At 47.2% G+C, this 26982-nt stretch overlaps 1 protein-coding gene across 2 annotated transcripts in view; it reads left to right on the top strand.

Moving 5' to 3' along the window:
• LOC138480736 (START domain-containing protein 10-like) overlaps positions 1 to 26982 on the top strand; it is a 315174-nt gene that overhangs the window by 52270 nt on the left and 235922 nt on the right. The window lies entirely within an intron of this gene.

Here is a 26982-nt window from a genome sequence, read left to right as displayed (position 1 = left end):
CCCATGCTCTATAGACCACTTTGAAGTGTACATGGTCTTTGGCACCTCTTGGCCTTTATCGCTCCCTGACAGCTCCACTTGCCAGCGCAAGTACCCCGGTGCGAACTGCCTTTGATAGGGCGGGGGGTGGATTGGGGCGGTGGTCGTGCAGACAAGACACAGGAAGACTCGTGAATGGAGACACACTTATGTGGATTGCAGGGGGCCGTCCAGCGTGAGGGGAGATGCTTGGCAGGAGACACGGGGTCTGGCGGTAGACATGGGAACAACAACCCATGCTCTATAGACCACTTTGAAGTGTACATGGTCTTTGGCACCTCTTGGCCTTTATCGCTCCCTGACAGCTCCACTTGCCAGCGCAAGTACCCCGGTGCGAACTGCCTTTGATAGGGCGGGGGGTGGATTGGGGCGGTGGTCGTGCAGACAAGACACAGGAAGACTCGTGAATGGAGACACACTTATGTGGATTGCAGGGGGCCGTCCAGCGTGAGGGGAGATGCTTGGCAGGAGACACGGGGTCTGGCGGTAGACATGGGAACAACAACCCATGCTCTATAGACCACTTTGAAGTGTACATGGTCTTTGGCACCTCTTGGCCTTTATCGCTCCCTGACAGCTCCACTTGCCAGCGCAAGTACCCCGGTGCGGGCGGTGGTCGTGCAGACAAGACTCGTTTGCCGTAGGGCCTCACCAAGGAGAGGCCATCTAACTGCATGTAAGAGGCAGGCTGCAGGATCTAGTACATGGAAGGCAGGGGGGTGAGTTTATAAATACCTCAGCCTCCCAGGAGAATATATGGGTGCAGTTCACCCTGGAGACCCTGAACAAAGTGGTGTGGTAAGTATTTTTGGGGGAGGAGGCAAGGCCGGGAGGCTTGATGCCAACCCGCAAAATAACATATGTATGTCTGCTGCATATGGGTTCAACGGTTATGTGGATTGAAGGTGGGCGGCCAGCGTGAGGGAGGATGCTGGCCGGAGACATGTGGTGTGACAAGACAAGGCACAGGAAGACTATTCAATGGAGACACACTAGATTCATTTAAAAAATCAAAACAACCATTGTTAAAATATATGTTGGGTTTTATTTTAGATCTTAATTTCAATTGAACATAAATAATAAACATTACACATTGTAAAGTTGCGGTTGCAGCACATCCCGGGAAAAGCCGCGGTATTGTCCACTGTCGCTGGGGAAATGTTGTCTAATGGCAAGTACCGCACAGGCAGGTATTACTCTCCGAACGCGGTGTCCGAGCCTCCCGTGAAGCCACCAAGTGAAGCAACGATAGGCCACCAGCCTGTACCACCTGTGAAAATGAAAGATGCAAACTGTATTAAAATGACAACTTTCTTATCACTGTCGATTCAGGTACAAAAATGTCATTCTGCTTTGAAAAAAATTCTATCTAGAAAATGCACAACATGGAACCAATTTACATGCATTCGAATGATATGTAGATGTAGTTTTATATGTGGGAGACGACCATGAAATAGTAGTGGCATCACTGACATCACAACCAGAGTATACTTACTCGTTACTCGGATTACGCGGACGAACAGTGCCGCAAAGTTCGTGCATAAGCACCATCATCATCCTCAACACTGTCCGTGAGAGGCAGGCTTCCCTGAACTCTGGCAGCTCGGTGATGCATTGCGGACTTGGCTCGCCTTCCGAAATGTAGGCCAAGCACCCGGAATTTTCACGGCAGCAGCAGTTCTCCTCCTCAGTTGGCATTAGCTCGCAACGATTGCACGTGCACCAGGTGGAGACGCCGTCCATGCGACATGGTCCAGGCTCTTCATCCGTTGACTGGTCCTCCCAACTGCCGTCCGAATCCCCATCGTTTTCGCGTGCTTGCCTTTCCAGTAGTTCTTCCTCGGTGTACTCGGGCTCGTACATATACGGCATTATTGTAGCCATTGTGTGGTAAAGAAAGTAAAATAATTTATAGCGGTGGTACTGGTATCTGTTCACACGGGCTACAATCAACGAAGGTAGCTGACCAGAGCACAGAAACGAGTCACAGAATACTCAAAGTAACACAGCGAGAGTAATGGAATCGAAAATCTGCTGCTGTGTGTTGTGAAACGGTGTGTTTATACTTATTGAGGAAAGAGGCGTCCTGCCGTTTCCATGGCGACACTTCATTAGCTGAGGCGCAGCGATTGTTGACACGAAACGTGCTTTGGCGTTGGGAAATGGGCGGTACGCGTCTGCTGATGTCAGCCTCGGGGGCGGGGGATTTGATTTAGTGCCGCAAAAGCAGGTGAGCCAGGGCGATGCGGCAAGTGATAGGATTATCAGAAAATGGCGGCTGATTTCGAGTGCGTTAATGGACGAAAAGTCGGGTAAGGTCCATAGGAAAGTTTTCCACGATCTACCGAGTTATGCTTAAAAACACATGGCCGAACCGTAGGGACAATAAAAAAAAAGTCCCGGAACTCTCCTTTAACTGTTTTTTTTTTCTCCAGAAACCGTTGTCACCGGCGGAAAGGGCGTTGCTCGTACTCTGAAGTTTTACGTAACACGTACGAAGAGCTTTCGGAAGACTTCACAGCTGTTTGAGAACTTTGGGTCTGTGAACCATGGAAAGGCATTGCCTGTCACTGTTTTATAACACGGCACACTCCAGCCAGGGACTCCATCCCTGACCATGAACGTGGTGCACAATAAAAACTCTTTATCTTTAAGTCACGGATTCTTTTGTTTCAGTAGGCCTCAACCCCTCTTGCACCCACCTCCACAAACACCCTGTGCCACAATGGACTAGGAACCAGGCCGGTGTGTATCAATAAGATATTTATTTAATGAAAAAGGAACAATATTCTAAATACAATAGCCACTAATGTGGCAGCACAAATGCATGATTCCTACAGAACAATTAGTTTCAGATATTCTATCACAGTTTAAACAGATCTTTAATGGCAAAACAGGAAAAAGAACAGTTTTTAATCAAGTGATGGCATTAAGGTTTAGCACTCTCCCCTGCAACGCTCCCCCCCCCAAACATCAGTTAACTTAATTCCTTTAAATGCAAGGCAGTGGCAAGGAGTGAGGATAGAGAGAAAAATTGTATTTGGAATAAAACCCACCACCCAAAGATGGAAAGCCAGAAAAGAAAGTGAAAACCTGTTTTTGAAGCAAAACGGCAGAATTGGACTTGGATTATTATTCACACGGCTACTTGCAACTGCTGTGGGACAGAATCAAGGAAATTCGTGTTGCTACACTTCGGAGACGGGTAAGCTTAGAGACTACCAATCAGTACACAGCGTTCCAGTTCACTGTGCCATCTGTCATATTGTGGGCCCTTGGCAGATTTCCATGCCATGGCTATGGATCCCTTGGCTAGCATACACACCATGTCCATCAGTTTCACTATGTGCCGCATCTTACTTATTCTTGGGTAGGCTCCCAAGAGGCATTCTTTCGGGGACCATGTATATCGTATCTTCCCTGCCCTTCTACAGTTCTGCTCTATTTTGGACCAGAAGTTTTGGATCTTCGGGCATCCCCAGAACATGCGAGTCGTCCCCGCTCTTTCCGAGTTAAATCGGGGACACAGGGAATTGGTGTTCTTACCAAATGTGGAACTAACTAGACCCACGCTATACACTTAGTCTAATTTAATGCGTCCGCCATCTTAGATGAAGATTCACAGTACGGACAACTAAATTTCGTCCAGACTTGCACCAAATTTGAAGCCACATACGTCTATCAAGTAATTGAAAGATTGCCATTCGTGAAGGGCATCAACCAATGAACTACCTTTGACATTTCACTCCGGGTATTTTTATACAAAGTCCTGAAGACGGGTCCAGCACACATCCAATGGCATCTCAAAAATTGGCTACAGAGTGTTTTCTCTTGTTTAATCAATGCTGCTAGGACCTAGAAACACACTTCTCGGTGTCGACAGACAGTCATGGACAAGCTAATTGTAACTTGAGGCTATATGAAATATGATGTTTACCTCACACCTTTACTAACCCCACAACATTGTCACTATACGATGATTGTGTTAAGTTCAAAGAAATAGTTTCTGGTTGAAAACATTGACTTTCACTATGTTTTTTACGTGATGTTATGTATAATGCATTTTTTTTGTCTTTTTTTAACATAAATTCTATTGAGTGTTTTGTATCTACAGTTTAAAAATGTATATCTCTATTGTTTCTGTCGCTATTAATTAACCGACATGAAGGGTAGCACTTTGTGCAACTAAACACACCTAGCTCGTGTGTAGGCGGGTAGCTGTTCCTGTGGCACTTTTCTTTATGTATGTTCACAGTAGTCCTCTGCCACACAGCCCCCTAAAAAAGAGGACTTTTCAGCTCTAATTCCCTTGTTTCACTGTTAAATGTTGCAGACCGGTTGTTCTCTGCTGGGTTCCGCTGGGTCAGCGTTTGGTCATGCTGTAGTTTCCCTATCATTTTCCATGTTATTGTGCTCGAGCCACATGTTTGCCGCAGCTGGTGTGTCTAGAAAGATGGCCCGTCCTTTGTGTATGACCTTGTGCCTGGACGGGAAGAGCAGCATGTACTTAAGGTTCAACTGGCGTAGCCTTGCTTTAATTGGAACAAAGGAGTTTCTCACTCTTTGGACCATTGGGGTGTAGTCTGGGTATATTGTGATCTTGGCGTTGTCTCTGCTTATTGCTCCCCCCTTCGCGTGAATAGCATAGTATGATTTCCCTATCTTGGAAGTTGAGGATCCTAGCTATGATTGGGCGAGGGTACGAGCCGGGAGGTGGTTTTTTTCTGAAGGGCCCTATGCGCACTTTCGACAGCAAACCCTTGTCGGCCAGCTCCTATATCCTGTTGTAGTAAGGTTCCTACGAAGTTCGTAGGGTTGGGGCCCTCGAGACCCTCTGGTACACTGGGTAGACAGACGTCGTTGTGTCTGGATCTTCCTCCGCATCCTCGGCTCTTTCTTCCAGTGTCTTATTGCGTCTTTCTAGCTCTTCTACTCTGGCTTGCACATCTTTCAGCGCTGTGGACATCTCGCGTTGCTCTGGCTTGCACATCCTTCAGCGCTGTGGACGTCTCGCGTGGCTCTGATTCTGTAGTTGTTACTCATTCCCTCTCACTTCTGTGCAGGGCACCGATCTCGGTGTAGCTTCCCGCTACGGCCGCTGTCTGGAGTCTAACTTCTTCTGGCGTTTATCCTTGCATGCGGGCCCTGCACCTGTGTGCCCCAGGCGGGGGGGTTGGTAAGTGCGAGCAAGAGCTTCAGTTCGCTTTGTGTAGTGGTTGCTCTGGTGCAAATGGCGCCGACACCTCGTGTAGTTGTGCCCTCAGGGCGTGCTGCCGTTCAGTGCTCAGCCCGGTTACCCTTGTGATGTAATAACAACCGGTTCAGCGTGCTTCTCTGCTCTTGTTAGGAGGTTTTGTCGGGTGCAGCCCGGCTCGGTGGTTATTCAGGCCTCGTGGCTTCGTTCTGTATCTCACTCAGTCCCGCCCGAGTGTTGCCTCTGTCCCCTGGGTGGTTTTTCTGGGTTGGTTAGGGACACCTTGTCCTCCCACTTTTATACAGGGCAGCGATTGAGTGTAGCTTCCCGCTACTACAGCCGTCTGGAGTTTACTCCTTCTGGTGCCCGCCCTTTCGAGCGGGTCCGCGCCTGATGCACTGCTCAGTGTGTCACAGGTGGGGCGCAGCGGGCGAGATTGTGCAGTTGTAGGTGGTCAGTAAGTGTTATGGCCCCTGATTGTCCCGCCCAGGGGGGTCCCCGGTTTGTTGATGGGGCTGTGTGGAGCGATGGGTGCTGTCTCCCTTTCCCCACCCCCACCTCACCTCCCGTGGGCCTCGCCACTCTGCCCCTGCTGGGCTTCTCGATTGTTTTTGGGATGCTCGCACCTCTGTCTGGGTCCCGATGCTTCGTCTCCGTTTCACCACGTCTTCGCTCGTGGCGTGGGCCCGCAGGTCTTCTGCTGTCTCCAGTACAGACTTCCGCCCAAGCTCCGGCTCCCAGAGCACCTCCGCGGCAGCCTGTGCGGTTGTTTTGACAGTTTTCAATTGTTCTGTTCCTTCCTCCGTTGTCCGGCAGCCTGGTGTTCAGTCCCCGCTTCGCTGGGTCTCAGGTTGCCTCTGCGGATCGCGCTTACTGCGTGCTTGGTTTCTCGAAGGCACTCGCTGTTCTCAAGCCATCAGTGGTTCGCCAGACTCGCCCCCTCCCGTTGTTGATGCTGTCATGCCTTCGCCCCGTCCGCCATCTTGACTGACACCGGGGCACGATTGCACTCGTCCAGTAGATGGGTGTATATGCTCCGATTTGCCTCGCTCTTTCCGCACAGCATGTGGTATCGGTTCTGCCGCTGGAACATTTGCTGGTTAGCCTTTTTATTATCTTTATGCCATAGTTTTTCAAGGATCTTCTGAGGATCGAGACGGGAGCTCAGTCTCCACACATCCTCACATTGCGCGCTCAGGCCACGACCCCGTGACCAGAGCTTTTTATTACACCCTTTGAGGTTTGTCAGTTTGTCCTTGGTAGTGGCTGCAGCAGGAACTCATACTTCCTGGTCAAACTCTAGCCACTCATGTTTTCTTTGTCCTCCCTGCTAGTACTGCCTTCAAGTCTGGCAGAGCAGGGAATTATAACGCCCTCAGTCACGTCACATGTCATTGCAAAATAGTTCACTTATAGGTGTGCCTTCCAGTGGGAGGCAAGGCTTTCAATAGATTTTGTGGTTTTCTGGTATTCTCAGCCTCTTCCAAGGTAATCAAAGTTTTGTGGGGGAAGACCTAATGTACATAGTTTTAGTCAACACCCCACGCACAACATATTTAACTAACATTTTCAGTGCAAGCAAAGTTGTCCTTTCATAGTGGCTAGTGGCTTTTAAGAAATGTTTTCTTTATTTCACACGTGCGCACAGCTCTCCAGATAAGGTGCGTACTAGGCCTATTTACGCATGAAAATCTTGTAAATACGACAACATTATTATTTTCCTGCGTACATTTACACACATCCACAAGTTTACACACAAGTTTAGAACAGAGGGCAGTGCAAGAGTCGGGTTAGTTGAAAGAAACCAGAAGGCTACTTTTGATTTTTATCTGCATGGATGTAATTGCAAGCCAAGGATAAATGCCTCTGAAACAGAATGTATTTCTCTGAAGCTAGAGAAATAATGAAAGGTGTATTCTGCCACAATGCATAAAGCTGCCACATCGTAATGATTTCCATACAGCTTTTGCACACGTTGGCTGGATGCCACATTATTTTACTCTCTTGCAAAGAAGAAATGTCATTTTTACTCTTTTAAAATCACATTTACTCTCAAAGTTTAAAAATGGGGAGTAAAATACTCCCACCTCAAAATCTTATCTGGAGCACTGCGTGCGCAAGACTGTTTGCATCTAATGTTTGAAATGCTGTCCTGTAGGTCATGGGATTCTTTAATTTGTCCTTTCTGAGTGGGTTTGCATCTGCTGTTGGTCCATTGACATGGAGGTGTAGGCCTCCTGCATAGGGTTCTTTGATTTGACTCTGAATAAAAGAAAAAGCCAAGCCGAATTTCTTTTTTTTTTTCATTTTTTTTTTCTTTCATTTGAAGTGTTTCAGAGCCCTGCTGTTCACATGAAGGGGAAAACAAAAGCCGTGTCAGGTTGCAGTGTTGAAATCCTTGTCCCTCAGGTGAATTAACAGTAAGACGAGGCCGTTTTTGGATGTAGTGCATTGGTATTTCGATGAGTGAAAACCAAACACAAGGCCATTTTTGAATGCAGGGCGTCATTTTTTTGCTATTCAGATTCCAGAAAAGCAAACGCAGAGCACTCTTGGTGCAATGTTCAAATGCTTGCCACACATGTGCCTAGGAAGCCAAGCACAACCGTTTTTGGTGGTAATGTTCAATGCAGCTTTTCAGGTGACAGGGATTTCTTTTTAGGGCCTGTAAATGAACCCCACAGTCCAAGGCTTGCATTTCAAGGTGGCTCTTCCGGCTGGATCACACACTGTCATCGGTTGGCTAACCGACCGCTGCTCGGCTGTCTGAGAGCCCACTCCACCAGAGTGATTTCTGCGCCAACAGCGTTCCTGTCTGGTGTCCCCCTGCTCGACACCTGCAGGGCTGCTACGTTGAGATCCACTCACACCTTCCCGAAATTAGAATGCGCCGACAGGGATTCCAGGGAGGAGTCAAGAGTTGGCCAGACGGTGCTACGCAACCTGTTTGCTTGAGGTTAGTCTGCATCATGGGTCGGTATAATTGCTTCTGTTGTGCTCTGCCACGTCTTGTGGTTGTGTAATGCTATACTGCTATGTGCTCATTACTAATGAGCATGTGAAGCCATGCCAGACCCCGCTCTTGAGAAGGTGTGTTACTTACTTGTAACTTATTCTCCCGCATGGGTCTGGCATGGTTTCTCACACAAACCCTCCCTCTGCGGCTATTCATGGTCATACTGCCATTTTACATGCTTAAAGATGGCTGCCAGAGGAGGGGCTTGGGGAGAGGACAGTCATTGGATGGGGGCAGTATGACCCAAAGGACCGTGAGTAGTTAAAGGAGAAATGCAGTTTTAGAGTGCAAGTGAAACTGTTTTTCTTTTACCGAGGATTCACAGCCTGATGCTGGGGAATATTCATGAGCATGTGAATCCATGCCAGACCCATGCTGGGGAACAATAGTTACAGGTAAGTAACATAAACCTTCTTCTGAGCAGACAGTCCCATATACGCTGATATGTTGGGCAATTTAGGGAGTGCCGCATTGGTTCGGGAGTCATTGTCTGAGGTCCCACTTGCTCATACCGCTACAGAGTGTATCGCAGAGTAGGCTAACTTCCCTAGCCTCAAAGGGGGTGGCTCCCCCTTAGGGAGAAGGTATTAATCCTGCCGTTTCACCAAAGATCTTAGCGCTAATGACTGAAAATATCATAAATAACAAACTGGTCAATGTTCGGATTTCGGATGTACAGCCGAAAATCCCAAACATTTCAACCATTCGGTTTCATTATAGCAAACGAGGGCAGCAAAGGTTGCAGGGGTCTCCGCCCGCACCCTTGTTCGCTGTAATGGATGGGTGGCAGGGGTGACCCCCGCATCCAAAACAACGTTTTGGAGAGAAGGACCCTGCCGGATGGGAAATGTAGGAAGTACTGCAGAGATCCACATGCAGCTCTGCTAGTGCTCCGCAATACTCAGCGTGCTCCTTTCACGCTAACCCCCTGCTAGTCGCCAGCTCTGAGCAGTCCTCATCTTCCGACCATGGTGCTCGCATACTCAGGCAACACAAACCTTTGCCAAGGGATCTTGTTCCTGAATGCTTGCCTCTGCCTGATCTTGCGGTCCAGTGCCCTCTGGTACTGTCAGTCTAGAAAAGTAGACCACCCTCGAACAGAAGGATTATGCAGGATAATTAGTTGGCCGAAGACCAACCGCCTCATTTGAAGTATAAAAAAATATATGCTCATTACTTATTTCGTAGCTATTAGTTCAACTAGAGTGCGGCCATTTTAAGGTAACCAGAATCGCCATTTTGTTTTCTCTTTAACATCACCACTTTTGCCTTATGTAAAACTGCTTTGCTGTAGATATTATTTCACTTCAATGGTCCAAGGTTATTAAAGACATGTTGAAACATTGCGCGAGGAGGCAGATAGAAAAGCCAGTTTTCCTCCTTTACATATCCTTGGAAGCAGGGAGCAAGGCATTCTTATCAGTACACGGATGCCAGTGAGTCTCCTTAAAAGAATAGCAATGTACAAAACTAATATTAAAGGGTTTGAATTATGTTCTTCTTTACGGCCCCCCCTTCTGAGCGTTGTGAGCCCCCGGAGAGCAAGCTTACCTCTAGAGCAGTGAATCGAAAGCAGGAGATCGTAAGGCCTGGAATGTGCCAGTTCCCCTACGCGCAGCTTGTCCATGAAAACAGAAGCGCTGTGTTCTCACAAATAAAGAATAGTGTCTGTAAATTCGAGATTGCAAACTGTTACTAAATATGGTGATCTAAAGTGTCATATTCGTCACCTTGGTCAATCATTGCCTCCACTTCAAAGGGAATGAATTGGGGGCGGCATTGAATGTGTCAAATGTGTCATTACTGATTGTAAGATGCTCATTTTGTATATATGTAACTGATGTACGATTTTCGCTCTCTTGCGTCCCCCGAGGTCTGTTGGACACACGTCGCGGGGTGTGGGACCCTTTGGCCAACTGGGACTATTTGTTTTTGCAATAAACCCTAGATTTTGGGAATACAACCTCGTGTCTGGCATATCAGTTCGTGTGTGGTGATTGTGCCTTGTTTCCACATCCGAGGGTCCTTCAGTACTTGCACCCTCCCTCAGCTCCGTCTGTGCCACCAGCCAGGGCTGCAGGTAATAGTGAGGATGCGCCCTCTCTGTTGGCTGAGCTGATGGGTTTAGACCCGTGGCCCAAGCAGGACCTTCCGCAAAGAAGACCTCTGCTATAGTTCCGTTTGAATCGCGGGAAATGTACAAGAAAAATGCCTATTTGTTAATAGTCAAATTTTTTTTTATTGCCTAAAATATGCTAAACGGGACCTTTGGTGAGCTCTGCCAGCCCATCCAATACCTCTGGTTCTCCTCTGGGATGCATCTGCACTCCAGTCCTGGAAGGTTCGGCCGATTGAGAGCGGTGAAGGCGCACCTAAAGGGCGGTATGGGGGTTTGACTCTGATGGATTAATCCATTCAATACAGGAGACAAGATCCGAGCAGGGGTTGGTGTAGGCTCTTGTTCGCATAATCGAGGATTAGTGTCTGCAACTATTTTACAAAGGTTTGGGACAAAATCCCAAAATGAATAAAGGCCTGGGATAAGTGTGGAGGGCCGTATTTATAGTTTGAGAGCAAAGACCGATCTGGTGACTACCTGCAGTCTGCAATGTTTACTGAAGGTGATGATCATTGTGGTGCTCATCTGGACCCCTGCATGCCATTAAGAACCCCAGGTACGAGCCTCTTGTTCCCTATTGTGGGCAGTAAAAGTCCCTTCTTGGCTCAAGTTCTTTATTTTTTAGTATTTTTTTAAAAAATTTTTTTGCCAGGTTAAAAATTGTTGTGGTTATTTTTCTTGTAATGTAAACTTTGTAGCTAGCAGTTCCCATAAGTCGCTCAGCTCCTTCATATCAGGTTTGATTTTAGCAAATCTAAATGCGCACAGAACGCACCTAATCGCATATAGGTGCAGCTGGTAGACAAGATAACAGAAGAAAACGCAGTACCAGGGAACATGCCAGGGATCAGGCGAGACCAGAATAACGGCCCTGCTGCTCAATCTGCCCTTTATTTGAAGGAGGTCTAAGGGCTTTATTTAATGGACAGATGGATTCAAGAGCGCTGATTTCTCCAGGGATGCTGCACCACAGCCTTGGGCCATAGACGGCAAACCTTCTATATCCCCTTGAGCCGCAAGTAGAGGACGGGATTGTCAAAAAACCATTGATCCCCTGAACAAAGTGTCCTAATCTGTTGGTAATGGCTGAGTTTATCCCCCAGATAAGAGGGGCAAGACCATTGCAGCCGGGTCGGACTGGCCTTTAGGGCAATACGCCCATGGCCGAACCAAAAAAATGCAAAATGTTGGTGTGGGCATGTATTTTTTTGGGTCAAAGTGGGCGACTTTTTTGGCCAATGTGAGCCAGTTTGATGAGTTACTTCACTATGCGGCTAGTAGTTTTGACTAGGGTTGCTGAATAAAAATTCTTTAAAATGCCCAATTTGCTTCACATTTTATCAAAGAACTCCCTATCGGGTACTATCAAACGGTGTCACAAAAGAAATGAATTGCCATTTGCAACCGTAGGCCAATTTTTCACTGGTGCCCGAGACAATGTTATGGCCCAGTCCAACCCTAATTGCAGCTCTTGAATATCAGACGAGTCACTTGTAAGTTAATTCTGTCTTCCACGGCCAGCCAGTGAAGTGTCCGACGTTCTGTGCTTTTTTGCAGTTTGACGCTGTTTGACCCGGATGCCAGCAAGAAGGCTGTTGCAGTACTCCAAACATGAGTTCACCAATGAACCAGTTCATCACGGCAGCGTTGCTCCCACCATGGAATGGAACCTCACCTAAGCAGTGCAGGAACGAAAGGAACTGGAGTCCGATGGGCATCCAGCCAGCTATTCTGGTGCCCTGGCTCCCGGGTAGTCTCACTGGGTGTTTGAGTGTGCGTGCTCATGCTCCCACTGGCTGGCAGTTGGACGGTTGGGTCGTCACCTCTACAATATTGTTGCATAAGATAATGGTTGGGACTTCTGCTCGCTTTCTGAATGTTGGGGAGGAGAGGGAAATTATTCTTTAGCCAAGGAGCATTTTCTGCCACACCGATAGCCAATCATTCAAAGACTTGGCTCCGCCAGGCCATCGGGGGTGGCATGGGTTGACTATATCGTGGCAACCAACGTGGGTCTATGAAGGAATGAGTGGGGGTGTACCTGCACCCCTTCTGCGTTTCGGGTCTTCTGCTTCTTGGCTGGCAGTGCTGAAATGTGCATCTGCACCCAGGATATTTGGCTGGCATGCATGCTGGTGGGCAGGAGTGCATCTAGTCCTGAGCGGGTAAGTGTTAGCGATGGCATGTTCATATACCCCACCCATGCCATTGGTGTGACAATGAACCGGCTAGAATCAATTACACTGCTTGAGCAAGTAAGTTGAAATCTATCCACCCGCCTCAATGCCTCGGGGTTGTTTTTGTGCTTTATAAATATTAAAGGTATTTGTACTGCGCACCGTCACCATCGGAATTGGTCTCCAGGTGCTCAGGCGGATCTGCAAGCGAGTGAGAAGGCGGGTGGGTTGGTAAGGAGAAGAGGGAGTAGGAAAGTGAGGAGATGGTGTCCTGTCGGCAGCTTCAGTTGGGTATACACCGTGCGCGGAGCTTTGGTGCAAGTATCGGATCGATGTCGGTCCTTATGTGCTGTTGGTGCGGCTTATGTGTGTGTTGTTGCAGTGTGGTGAAGTGTGTGAGGCTTGCAGTGCAAGAGGTGGTTGTGTGTTTTGTGCGAGTTAAGTATGCCGAAATGTTTACCTTTTTTGGTTAGTGGGTTATATGTCTCGCAGCTGACCTTCGCAGTATGGCTAAATGCCTAGATTGAGAATCTATGGTTGTGGAGGGGCCCATGTCTCTCAATGCACTACATTCCACCATAGAATAGACGAAGATTTAGGACACACCTAGATTTGAGTGTCTTGTAAAGTCGTGGAGCTAGGTTTCATAATACATTAGGTCTCACCATATAGTAGACCAAGATGGAGCCTATACCTAGATTTGAGAGTCCTGTATAGTGGGAGAAATAATGAAATAAACAAAGGGTATTTATTCTGCATTGGACAATGCTTGGTTCGATGGCCACATTGATGCATGTACCATGCACATGATTCGTTGACAACATTTGGCAACTGTGTGACTAGCGTTTCAACAGGACTTTTTTTGCCCTACCTATACCCTTGGAATGCCGTGCTGTGAAGTGTTAACTTCAGTATGAGCAATACTAACGGAGGCGGCAGTGCAGCACTTCCTGGGTGGAGCTGTGTGCTTAAGATTTACTCTTTGCATTTGCTAAAATCCAACTGATGCTGCACTGCAGCAAGATGGGGTGTTTAAGATCCCATTGCTTACGCCTATAGTAATTAACCATGAATGCACACCATCTATAAGGTACAGCGGGCAAACATTCAAGTTGCAAGCTACTAGCCAGCCATGCAGTCACTTGCCACCTCAACTATCTACATACACACTGCATGCCATTTCTTACTCTCCAAGAGTAAAATATCCCTAGCCAATGGCTAGTGGCGAGTGCACATTAGCACACCGAGTTCAATGTATATGCAGGGCAATTGGGAACTTAGGAGCCCATGTTGGCAGTAATACTAATAGGTTTTCTATATTTAACAATGGAGTGTTTGAGCATATTTGAACAGGCTGTAGACCGCAGCCAAAGTGAGGTCTGGAGGTGAATAGAACTTCCCTAGCAACGGTCAGGATTGTTTAAACATCCTGCAGCCTGCTTGAACAGGCTCTTGCGTGTTAAGAAGTAACCTTTGAAAAAGCAGTATCTTATTTGTGTGCTGGGTGAGAGCATGCAAACGTTTCTTGGGGCTCTTCTGAGACAATGATGACATGTTTCATCTTGCATGCCCACATAACGGATTTCCTCAGAGACATAAAGGATTACCCCAATATCATAGACCATGTAAGTACTTGTTTATGGTCCTAGAGTACTACAATATCTTGGGAAGGTGCTCAGGGTAATGCTCCCACTGACCAGGCAGAAGTTGCCTCTGGGGGTGCTGCAGGGCATTAGTCTCTCAGGCTCCATTGCTGTATAAAGGCATGAACTGGACAAGCCACCAGTTGAGGGGTATGATGGCGACAGGACTTGGTTCAAAGACCACCTGTTGGTCCTTTATTGCACTCTTTAAATCTGGGGACCAGGATCGTTGCCCTCTTCTAGTGCCCTGCCACTCACTTCTTTCTCGCTCTGCTCGTCTACATTGATGTTTCGGATGCCCCCTACTTCCTTCCTCACCACCCCATACATGCACACGCTGCCTGAGGAGAGGACAGTGTCTCAGAATAGATTGCCTCTGGGTGTGAGCAGCCTCTTGCCTGTGCTGTGCTTGCTCCTGGAGGCGCTTTCAGGCTTCGACCCCCGTTACTTGCTGTTCTAGCTCTTAGGGACTGGGGACGCAGGGAGTTTGTTATGGTAGTTTTTAGCCTGTTCTAGTGAGTGATAGGCCATTGTCACGCACGCCCTTTAACGGCGAGCTTCTTATTGTTGCTTATGCTTCTTCTCGTGATGTATTCCTGCATGTCGTGCACAGTTCCCATGTCACTGTAAGTGAGTTCATCTCGCTGTAGATGCCTCGTCTCTATTGATCGCTGTTTCTGATGAAGTAGTGGTACTTTATTGCACTCTTTAAATCTGGGGACCAGGATCGTTGCCCTCTTCTAGTGCCCTGCCACTCACTTCTTTCTCAGTGCTGTGCTGTGCAATAGGTCTGATGAACCATTAGTGTTAAGACCGCCCTGGAAAGTCCCAAATTACCCAGAGGACGCAGTCAATCCACACTGGACTAAAAAAAACGTAGTAGGCACAGTGCAAGGTAAAATCCAGATTTATTATCATCCAAATAAAGCAGGTACAGCATACCAGCATTAAAATCTCGTGAATGTAAGAGGATACATGGGAAACTTTTGGTTAAATACTGTAAACTCGTCATAACATAATCTTAGTTGCAAAAACGGGGAACAGGGATTGGTAAGTGGCGGTGGCTACATATAGACTGTGTACAAAACATTTAATTTGATAAAAACAATCTGATGGCTCCACCTGGGGCCACCCCTATATTGATAAAGGTAAAAATACCTCATCTCTTGAAAAGGAGATTGGTGGGCATACTACTTCATGGGCAGCCTGACATTGGCGTTCTAATTGGTTGGCTTCTTGGCAATCAACCTGGACACTTGACAGGCAATCGAGACGTAAGCCAGGCAAGGGCTAGCGGGAGAGAGGACCATTGACTGTTCATTAAAAAAAGTTACCATTCCTTATCCTCGGGCCATTCGTACTTGGCACTGTCTTCCAATTAAGGAACCGTATATGAAATGAACTCCTATGTATTAGGTTTTGAGCTAATATTCTCATGTGGTTGGGTTTTCTTTATTAATTTTTTTTTTTTGCTTCTAGTGACCCTCTTTAGTTATTATTCATAGTCTTTTTGCTTGCCACGTTACTTACACCTGGCCTACAAAAGGCTGGTTGTGCTTTTTTTATAAACTTTAATCAATCCTGGAGTATACTGGGAATTACTATCTTGTGTCTTTTCTTTGCCGTTCTTATTCTCCCTTAGTTCATTGCAACCTTTCCTTGGGTTGCTAACTACTGTCTTGGTTCTGCACAGATCTGTATTTCTGTGGATTCAGTGTTTTGAGTTCTCTCGCAGTCATGAGGCCTTTGGTTTAATTAAGAGCATGCTGCGGCTTTCATTTTATTGAAGATGGCTGCCCAATTACAATCTTGTTACTATGTTAGTAAGCTTTATTCGCATTTCGTTTTACCTTCTGCATTAGGAATGTTAGTATTCTTCATGTATGAATGCATATTTTACCTAGTATCTTCTACCTTTCTTCATGTGGAGTGCATGTGCGCTTTGTATCTAATACATGCGCTCATTTCTGCTTTTGCCATCTATAGTTAGTGGTCTTTGTCTTGCTGTACCTGTCTAGGATTAGGGCGGTACGGTTGCATTGGTGAGTAACGTTTCTCACCTGTGCAATATTGAGCCGGGAAGAGGCAGAAGCCCTGGATGACATATTCATCTGCCTCCCAACAGTAGGCGTCTTGCAATGGTTCCAGGGTAACAGAAAAGGACTGATGGTGTTTTTAACAAGCAATGAAGCTTGTATCTCTATTTAGGTGACTGGTCGCCTCTCAATGGTATTACCTTGTCCTGTCCTTTGAACATGGTTTTGATGCGCTATTGTCACGCCCCTTCTGATAGTAATCCATGGTGACAGAGCTGTGCCCCCCCATTTCCTGTGGGATGTTTGTACAAATCACCCAGAGTTTCCATGACTGCATTGTTGAGCAGTCAGTATTTTGTATCTGCTGTCTCTTCCTGGCTGAGTTTTGCGATCCTTGCCAAACCTGTTAGTCGAAGCTTACCAGTAATTAGCTGGGAAACTTTCAGGTGGCCCAGCGCTTTCTGAACCTGTGTATCAGCAACCTTCAATCTTTGCATATAAGAAGTAGGTATTTGCAGAAAAATGCTAGCCCTCAACAACTCTTGTTGTTTGCCTCTTAAAATGAAGTTTAATAATTTGCAAGCTCTTTGAGGCGTTGCAGCATGCTTCAATGCCAGAACAAGGCAGGGTTCCGGCCCCAGTAGCATAGGATAGCATAGCGAGCGAGCGTGCATCATTGCACCACAACATATGTGCTGGGTCTCTGGACTCTTGGCTCCCGGGAGGATCTGAAGCCCCTAAATGCCTGTCTAGAGGTGCACTACGAGACTGAATTATGGGGTAAAATTTGTGTAGCGCCTGTTCCTGGCAGCTTCCTGTTTGGGGTGCAGATATGGGCCCTCTTGGTACAGGGCTCACTGGGAGGGCTCCCCTCTTCTTTCCAGTCTCCCTTCTCTATGCTGTGGTCAACTCCTTGAGTTCAAAGGGAGGATGAGCAATGAGTATACTAATAAGAGTACATCGGAAACTTCAGGCAGACCTCCTTTTTATATGTAAAGCTGCCTGGTGGGAAGAACTCTGGGTAGAAGACTTCTCTCTACGCTGCAGGCGAGGATGCTCTGCTGCTGGTGACTTGTGGTTTTGGTGACCTGCTCTAAAGCCCAGTGGTGGATTGGCAGCCAGAGGTGGTTGGGGGGGGGGCATGTGCTTTTGAAGTACAAATATATTCTTGTTCTCCTTTGCCTACTTATTCCCTTTCCCTCCCATGCTGCTTTCTCCATACTCTGAGAAGGGCATGGTACCAAGACACAGACCAATGAAACTGTTTGAAAACCTTTATTCTCAATGGTCAGGATGGTGTAACGCCTAACTCTTGAGATGGGGATGTTTGCGAATGGAAAACAAACTAAGGGAAGTCTAAGTCTGTCAGTCCAAAACAAAGTACTGTATCAAAACCTATGCTTATCCTCACTTCTACAGAACAAGAGGGTAAATGCGAAGTGGCCAACTCAATAGCATTCAAAGTTAACGTGACAATGGAGCCTTTCTGCAGCTCCCTTCCCCCACTTTAAGGTGTTCAGGATTATAAAGTTCCACAAGTCTCTCAGGTTACACTTGACAAAGGAAAGTTCACTTGGCAAAAGAAGTTCACTGTACCTTTTCCTAGTAAGTTCTTTAGGCTTCTCCTGGTCTCCTTTTCGTGAACCCAGAAGCCCTTTACTTCACACTTCTTCAATGGGTCTCTTACGTTTCCCTTGCCCGAGTTTAGACACTCGTGGTTATCCCTGTTCAACTGTATTTCCTTTAATACAAAAAGTTCAACTTACAAAAGTTCCACTTGTTAACATCACAGTTCACTTGGCTTCTTTCGTAACTCCCTTCCCACTTTGAACCAAGTCCTGTTGGCTTTTCCTTTATTCAGTCATGCAGATCCTTGCATTCATTTGGGCTCTCCTGGTCGTGACGCAGTTGTCAGACAGCACAGTCCCTCCATTTCAGGTCGCGCAACCAGGTGCCTTGTCCATAGAGTTCTCTTTTCCTTATTCTGGGGTGTCTGCGGTCAGCATGGCTCAATCTCCTGCCTGATGGCCACCCCAATGCTTTTTCAACACACTTTGTTTGTTATTAACACTTCTATCAGTTTTGGGAATTTTGCCCCCACTTAATTTCTCGCACAGCTCCCCCCCCCTTTTAGGATCTCTATTATGCTTACTTTTTGCGTCCTTGCACAGCTCCCCCTTTGCAGACACTTCTTTCTTTACACAAATTAACTTGAGAACCTGTAATCTTACACACAACCACTGTTTTCATGTAGTGCCATTTGTCAAGTTCACCGGATGCGTCTCCAGTCTTGTACGTTCGGGCTGTAACATTATATCTTGCTTGCTTACTTCAATATACAAACAGGTTCCCACTGTGCTTCACTTACCTGTGGTGTTTTCTTCATTCTTGGGTTAACGTCTTTGGCATCTGAGGTCATGGTCTGTTTCCCCCCCTCCCCCCCAGACACTCCCAGGGGAACTAGCATTTCATTTTACCAATGTAATATGGGATCAGCACGCCTCCCGGCTCTCTTCTTTGGACTTCTCTTCTTTGCTGGAAAAAGTGGTTGTTAGCCACGCTTATCGCGGATGCTTTTTCAGACAGACCTTCGGCGTCCCTGTTTCTTCCAGCTGGTCCTGGGCAGCCACGGCTCCTCGGTTCTCCTCCCAACTCGCTCTCTTTGCTGATGGCTAGTGTTCCGTTTATTCTTTCCTGTAGATTTGATAGACTACAGGTGGGCATGGTTGATTTCAATTGTCTGGCCTAGTTAGTGAGACATGGCCTATGAAGAAGTTTACATGCCTGCATCTTCTTCGTCCCAGTACCATAGTGGTGATTCTTATAGGAAACCTATACTCCCCTTGATTTCCTTTTCTTCATCGCAGTACTTGAGTGACACTTGAGGGTGGGCGGGAGAAGATCGTGTGTCTAATGTTAAGACGGTGATTCTAGTTCTTTTACTCTGGTAACCTCTGTAAATGAGGTTGACGGGGAAGGAAAATATTGGGCCTCACAGTAGTTTGATATTAAAGGGACAGTGTATAACTGTGTTATAGTGAGGAAAAAGGGGTTTTACCTTACCTTGCTTTCCTGTGAGTGTTTGATGGAAGGTCTTGGGCTACGGTAGGGCATGCGTAACCACATCCTATGACAGTAGAGGGGAGGTCGAATAGATCAGGAAAAGGGATGCCAGAGCTCATCCCCGGTCATCTCACTTCCGTCGTTCAAAGACCCTCCATCCCAGTAGTACCCCTTTGCAGCATCAATTCCAGAGTCAGAATCTGACAGTCTAACGCTTCTCTTGGTTTCGTGAGGGGGCTGGGAGGGTGGGGGCTTAAGGAAGTAAAATGTAACCATGCCTTCTGATTTCTCACAATACCCTGCACCTTTTGCTGTCTTCTCTGTTTGTTACTCTAGCGCTTTCGTCGTGTTCTTTTTTTTTTTTTTTTTCTTTTTTCCCCTTCCTCCCTCCCCTTTTTTCTCTTCTCTCCCCATCCATCTAATTCCTGGGAGGCCATCCATAACTTGCCATAGCATGTCTCATTCTTTCAACATAATAACATACCGTATGTAGTTGCAGAGCACAGCCTCTCCTGCCTAGGTATCTTGGTGCTGTAGAGAGGTAATAAATTGAGTTTGGTAGCAATTAACCTCCATCATCCTTGTAAGGACGAAGAGCTGAGTGGACCATCTAGGATTCAAACAAACGTGTGACCATGAGGTCACACAGATTCCTGTAGTGGGTGCATTGGTCCTCTGAGTCAGACATGGCTGAAGCTTATTTTCATCGCCATCTTTCGTGTTAGCCAAGTCATTTCCTTACTTTTTGTTTCTTGCCTTAATTATTGCTTCCTCGTTGTAACCCAGCTGTTTCCCCTTCAGTCAATAGGGTCCCGGTACACGTTTGCTGGCTTTGCTTTGCATATCCCTGTTCCATTGCTCAGTTTCCACTGCAAAGCATAAATATTCATGGCTTCTGTCCTTGGTTTCCTTTGTGGGACAGAGTGCGGGAGGACAGACGGGTGATAAATAAGGACTTGCTCATTCCAACTGGTTCTGCTGCGAGGGTGAAGTGCAGCTGCTTCCACTTGATGATTAAGTCAAGTGTGTACTCCTTAAGGGTTGGGGGGTCAGTTACACACTTCTCCCCTACAGAGCCCGATTTCTCACTCTCAGGGTCCCGGCCTGCCTTGTCTCTCCTCCTTCAGGGACTGATTCTTGTTCACTGAGGGGTCTTTTTGTCAGCCTTGCCTCTTCCTCTTCCGTCGTAAAGTACTTGGTGCATTTCTGTGCAGTGGAGCCCACGCCTCTAATCTCGAAGTCCCAAGTGCCCCCGAGCGTATTTTGGAGAAGACTTACCTTGTGTCTGGGAAATTGTTTGCACCCTGTGTGGGCACACAACTTACTCCATTTAATCAGGGTCATCTAGTTTTTATTGCTTCAAGTGGGGTGCCCCACAATGTCCTCCGACTAGTCGGTGGTCAGCCGGGGTGGAAATGTGCATGGCCCTAGAAAGGCGGGGCTGTACGGCAAGGGGTTGTCTGTTCAAGTTTCAGAAAGTGTTGGTTAAATGCGAGGGGGCGGGCTGATGAGCATGTGTGGCAGTATCTGATACTCCATGTTATTTTATACTGTTACTATGATGTACATAATGTCTTCTACTATGCTACTGGCAATTTCCTCTAGAGCTCCAAGTAAGGCAAAGGTATTTGTTGGTTGCTATGTTTATGATTAAACCAATAAAAAGTTTTTTAAAGGTGGGGGGGAAAAAAAAGAACTGCATGACCCATGAGAAGTTGTCTTTTATAGTATCTGATGGATCACTGGCATGTGTTTTGTGGCAGGTTCCAGGAAGGAGGCCTAAGGTGCTCTGCAAGTGGAATAGGAAGGCTCTGCTTAGTACAGGCAGAGGTTAGCAGCCAGGCGCTGCTCTATGCTACAAGCAGACAGAGTAACATGGCTCTCCCATGTGAGTCTATTCAGGTTGAGGGGGAACAAGAAGTTCCATGTGCAGGCTATGGAGAAATGGGTAGTCGGAGATGTGGGGAATCCTCAGACAACCACGTGTTTCTCCATAGAGGTGGGTTTTCATCACACTGGAACTGGAACTGGACTGGAGCACCCATTTTCCAGCTTCCCCGTTCACAAGTTCCTCGACTCCCACCTTCCAGTCCCTTTCTCCACTCGGATGGACGAGGAGCTCTTGCTACCACTGGTTAAGTATTTTCCTTTATCTGCCGGATACATTTGAACTTTCTTAAATATATTTTTTGCTTAGCTTCATGTATTTTTGCTGCTCTACAGCCTTTTGCCCTGATGTTGGGGTGACTGTCACTTCTGTTGTAGGCCTCTTTGCTGTGGGTGCCTGGGGCCTGACTACGCTGCTGCACACCCTACAATCTTTCCCTGTATTCTCTCACTTCTGTGCTCCATCATTGGGAAGAAGTGGTCAAGCAGCCCGGTCAGCAGACCAATGTAAGGCCACACTTTCTTTTCTCCGGCACCCTTAAATAATGGCACATTGCCTGTTTCTTGCCATAATGGATGGGATCCTGCACCTCTACTTTGCCTCTAACTGATGGGATCTGGCTGCTCCACAGGCGCGGATCGCTGCACTTTTGTTTGAGGATTCATCTAAATCTTTGGAACCCTCCAGCACTGAGATTATTCCTGAGGTTCCCCACTGTAACCTTTTCCTAAATAAGGTTGCCAACATGCTGAGGAGAAAAACGTAAACTCTCACCGGCAGCGCTCTTTAATGTCTGCTTCTGCATGGTACCTACTTGCCACTTTATGTGCATGGCTTCAAAATGTTTCTCCACCTCCTTCTCAAGAGGAGGCCTAAGTGCAACACTGCACCTCTGCATCATTTCGTAGGGATCCTAAGCCACACACCCTTGAGATGGCGGTCCCCTCTCTAGACATGGAATCGAGGTAGGTTCCAATGGAGCACTTGCTCATAGACCTTGCCATATTTCATATCTCAAGGTTAGGCGGCCTTGCAGGGTTTTCCAATCGTCCAAGGTAGGATCCCTCCATGTATGTAGTTGACCCCTCCACCCCCCAATCGCCAAACCCTTGTACCCACACACCACCATATTGTTGCTCCTGTTTTCTGAACCCACTCTCCTATGCTATTCCGTCCACAGGGGCCCATTGAGGCAGCCAGACACTTGGCTCCTCTTCAGAAATGGATGAGTTGCTTGCTGACCAGGTCTAGGCCCCCAATAAGGGAATTGTTAAGGGAACTTCTGAAAGAAATGATTTGATAGGTTATTTATAATGCACTTAATACCCAGAGGTTTCTAAGCACAGACCCTGGTATCGAACCTGTGTTGCTCTGTCGTCTTGCTTCCAGGGCAAGCACGTTGCCCCTGAGCTATCCTCCCGAGACTAGTGGCACTGCTATTCAGTGTCTCACTGCACCTTTTGGCACCCTCTGGTTCCCCAGCATGCCTATGTGTTGTTTCCCACCCTGGCGGTTCCTCTGGTGCAGCTGTTCCTTCTTTAGATGAGCCTTCTGCCACCTCACATGAGATTCTCCCTCTTTCTGGATCACTCTCCCTTCCCCCCACACAAGCATGGCACTAACTGTCCTTCACACCCTCAACGCCTGTGCAGAAGTAATGAAAGCATTGCACCCTATGACTAAGATGTTATCTGTCATCAATTAACTTGCGCCTGCTGGTCCCGGCACCAGCCTTTGTGGAGACTGGGAGGTTGGCAATGATGCAGACTAGCAAGACCACTAAGATTAGTTCTGTAGTCTCTACCATCATGGTGGTCTTTCGGAGGCAAAGAAGGCATGGACAAGCAAGAAGACTCTGGATAATCTGGATGCCAGAGGGAAGAAGTTGGATTCCAAAGCCTCTACAACACAGGCAGGCTAACTCTGATGGCTTCTTCGCAGCCTGCGACATGAGATTGGGGGGGGAAGTCGAGGACTCCCTTCTGGAAGCTAAAGGAACAGATTCCTAGAAGGGGCAGCAGAAGCGAGGCAAGTGAGTGCAGATTAGCTGGAGGCAGCAGCAAATCACATGTATCCAAGTTCGTATGTTTCTACACATGCCTTTGGCGGCATGGGAGACTGTGAAGTACTAAACTCTTCTCTGGAGCCCGGGGGAAGGAAGCTAGTGTCTACCATTTGACACTTTGTAGCTGTTCCTTCTGTCTATGGATCGAAGTCTGATGCAAGAGCGAGGACTGGCATGCTCACAGCAGAATTGACAGAAATCGTCTGCATGCATATATTTAGCAAAAAAACAGAACAGCCCAAGGACAGCCTTTCCAGGCATTCAGGATTTTCCTTTTGGGATCCAGGATCTTAATCATCTGTAAGACCTATTTTCTGATGCCTGGAAGATCACTTGAACAGCCTCCCTGTCTCTCTGAAACTTGATCAGAATTATCTCGGGTTCCGGAAGCATTTCAAGACTTTCCTCTTTGCTTCTGCCTTCTCTCTTCCTCTTCCCTGTTGATCTCCTGTCTGAACGTGCACTGGTCACCTGGTTACTCTCTGAACACTGGGCACATGTCCCTGCCCGCCCATTTGAACACCTGCACTGCCTCCTGGCAACCCTTGCACCTGGGTCTGTATCTACAACCCTACAGTCCTTTTACCTGTACTTTTCAGACACTTGTTGTCTGCACTTAACCCTTGCACTGCCACCTGCTGGCCACACTACTTGTTTTTGATCCTCTGTCCTGCACTTGCCCTTCCTCCCCTTCTCCTGGCACTTTTCCCCTACTGCCTCCCCTGCACTTGCATGTTCTCAATGTAGGATTGTTGTCTTTGTCCTCCCTTTGTTGCCACACCCGTTGCATTGTCGCGCCTTGAAACACTTGTGTATAGGCTTGTTATAAATGTCATATTGCTTCCCTGGCACCACTCTTCGCAGAGAATGCATACCAAGTCACCAGTAGCAGAACGGGCATCTCTCCACCAGAGTCTTGGAGGAGGATCCAGATGCATGGCCCATATAATATCTTCAAGGTGCCTCCATAGTCTCCCTTCTGCAACTCCTCTCCTCCATCTGTTCGACCTGAGACCGGTCAACCGGTGCTCCCTCTCTCCAGGGAGGCCTTGGGTTCTGCTATTGGCATGCAGGCTGCTTCTTGACATTTTCCTGGCATAATCTTTTCTGTTCTCAACATGTTCAATACGGTGCTGTCTCGTCTATTGCAGAGGTTCCTAGAGTTAATGTCCTTCAGACTCCATGGAAGGAATATTTATTGCTCCTAACCAAGCGCTGGAACCAGAATTCCCAGCCACAGCCCTTCATGCTTCCAATCGTTAACTGGGTACTTGAGGTCCTACACTGATGGACTCTACCTCAGTCTCAGTGCCCGTCCCCTCCCGCGCCCCATATCCCTTATTCACTCCCTGCCAATCCCCACTGCTTTATGGTGGGACACTATCACGGGTCACCTGCAAATCCATGACCCATGGGCTTCCTAGCATTATTTTCCTTGTTCTTTTCTGGCCTGATGGGCTTCTCTCTCCACTGTTGAGGGCTGCATTGGTTCATCCTCAAGGGCAACATCATACCCCTGTATTTTGCCAGCAAACCACATGTGAGTGGCTGCAGCCTTCAGTTGAGTGTGGCTTGATGCTATCCGGGCGTTGATGGGTCCTTTTTCTTTCTTTTTGCTCCCACGCTGCTCTGACGGTCAGACTGTTCTGAAGGATGGAACTTTAGTGTTCTGGTCCTCTGGCACCCTTGCGTTCCTGGCATCGATGATCCAGCAAGCTGTAATTTCCTGACGATCCGGACTGTGTAAGCCCTGGCATTGAAGGGCTTCTGCTTACCCGTCCGTGGCCCTGCTCCTCTATACCCACTCCAGTGAGTTGGTGTTGGTGTTTGTGGAGGAGGGTGGAACTGTACGTTAGCACAGCTCCTGGTACAGATCAGGCTTCTCCTGACAAGGGCTTTCCTTTATCTTAACTATGTCTAGGCATGCTGCATAGGGTACATCCTTTTTTGGAAAAACAGAGTTGTTCTACTTTTCTGGAAAGCCTGACACTTATAGTGCAGTATGTCTATCGCAAGAAATCATGCCCTAAAAAACCCTTCCACTCAATTTGCAAATATTGTGCCTAATCCTGCACCTGTTGAGTATGGCACTATGGCTGCCTCCCCAACATCTAATGGGAATCTGCTGTCTGAGGTCCGGGTACTTGGTGTGCGCAGGAGACAAAAACTCACGGTTAGGGGGGCAGATTTTCCCCTGATGCCTACGATGTCCCTGACCTAGCTTCTGGCACTCTGAAAGCAAGCAAGTAAGGAATCGGAAATGTGGAAGCTGTTGGAGCTACCACTCCTGAAGCCCAATTGGGAAGTATTAATGACTTTATAAAGCCCCCCCTCTATAGCAATACATTCTTCTGGGTAAAAGGGGGAAGAAGGCTACTCAAGAGTCCATTATCCCACTTAACAGCCTTTGTTTGGTTCTGGGGAATCCTCCCAGGAGCATTCTATAAGGCACATCACCTACGCACAGTGGATGCAATTTAAGGCCAATATAACCAAGGAGCTTAATCTGTGTAAAAGCTTTTCTGAACTCTGCATATGGGTGGACCTACTGGATAAATGTGTTGCAAAACATCTGGTTAAAATGGACAATTCCTGACAAACAGATCCACAATCCCCATTAGTGCTACAATACCATCTGGATAAAACTGATAACTCCTGTCAAAGACTTGCATCCTCAGAGTAACTAACGGTTTGGGACTTGAAGTGATAGCTAACCCACATGCTGTGACACTATCCTCCTCGTTGGCAACTAGTGAGCGGTTACAGGCTCCGATTCCTAGATCTCCCACTGCTGTATGTCAATCAAGACTACTATTCTCTCGTCCTCCTTTATCGGCGAATGCTAAAAAACTCAGCTATTCCTCAAACTTTGCGGATGGGAACATCAAATGCTGGTGATAATAATATATAAAACCACAAGAGAACTCTTAAGCGGATTGAAGAAGTGTTCTTACCAATAACGAAGGCAGTAGGGAAGGAACCTAGAGTCTCTGGAATACAATACTAGCATGGCATATTTAAAGTGCATGACTGGTGGGCCCAGAAGAACATGGACTGTGTTTTGGTGGGATGTGCAACCTGTAAATTTCCACTTTTCTTAAGTATGTGCCAACATCTGCTGAAGGGCTCCTCGAACTTGAGACTGGTAGTCGACTTTAATGTTCAATCATCTGTCCCGATATGCTTTACCCTTAGTGGTGTTAGAACTATTTGCAATTGATGGCTTCCTTCTGACATTGATTGGTGCATATATTGTCATGTTTTTAGGTCATATTTCTGTTTGTCATTATGTGTTAGCACTCTGATGCCTGTGGGCTTTACAAAAAATGAAATAAATGAACGGCTCCAAGAGTCTATGCCAACTCTCTTAAACTTAGGTACTGGGCCATAGCTCTGGGAATTTTCTTATCTGGCTGGCTCTCTCAATACCTGAGCTGACCCTCTTAGCAGGATGTTTCTAGCCCCTTACAAGTGACTACTCGAGAGTACTGTCACGTGAGGGATTTTTCAGATCAAGGAGCCACACTGGTGGATCTCTGTGCCACAGCCCAGAACATACAATTCTTTCTCTGCAGTGCAGGGAGCCGTGTGGCTTAGGACAGTTCCTTTATGCCTTCCCTCCAGTTCCGCCGATGGGAAAGATGATTCAGAAACTGAGAAGGACCCCAATCTGAAGGTTGCTTCCTGTGGCCCCTTTCTGGCCAAGGAGGTACTGGATCGCCAGACTTTCTGTATTTGCGAG

This window comes from Ambystoma mexicanum, chromosome 5p (genome assembly GCF_040938575.1).
Source record: "Ambystoma mexicanum isolate Mex_15411 chromosome 5p, UKY_AmexF1_1, whole genome shotgun sequence".
Lineage (NCBI taxonomy): Eukaryota > Metazoa > Chordata > Amphibia > Caudata > Ambystomatidae > Ambystoma > Ambystoma mexicanum.
The sequence above is the reverse complement of the archived record's forward strand: the minus strand, read 5'-3'. Positions and strand labels throughout refer to the sequence as shown.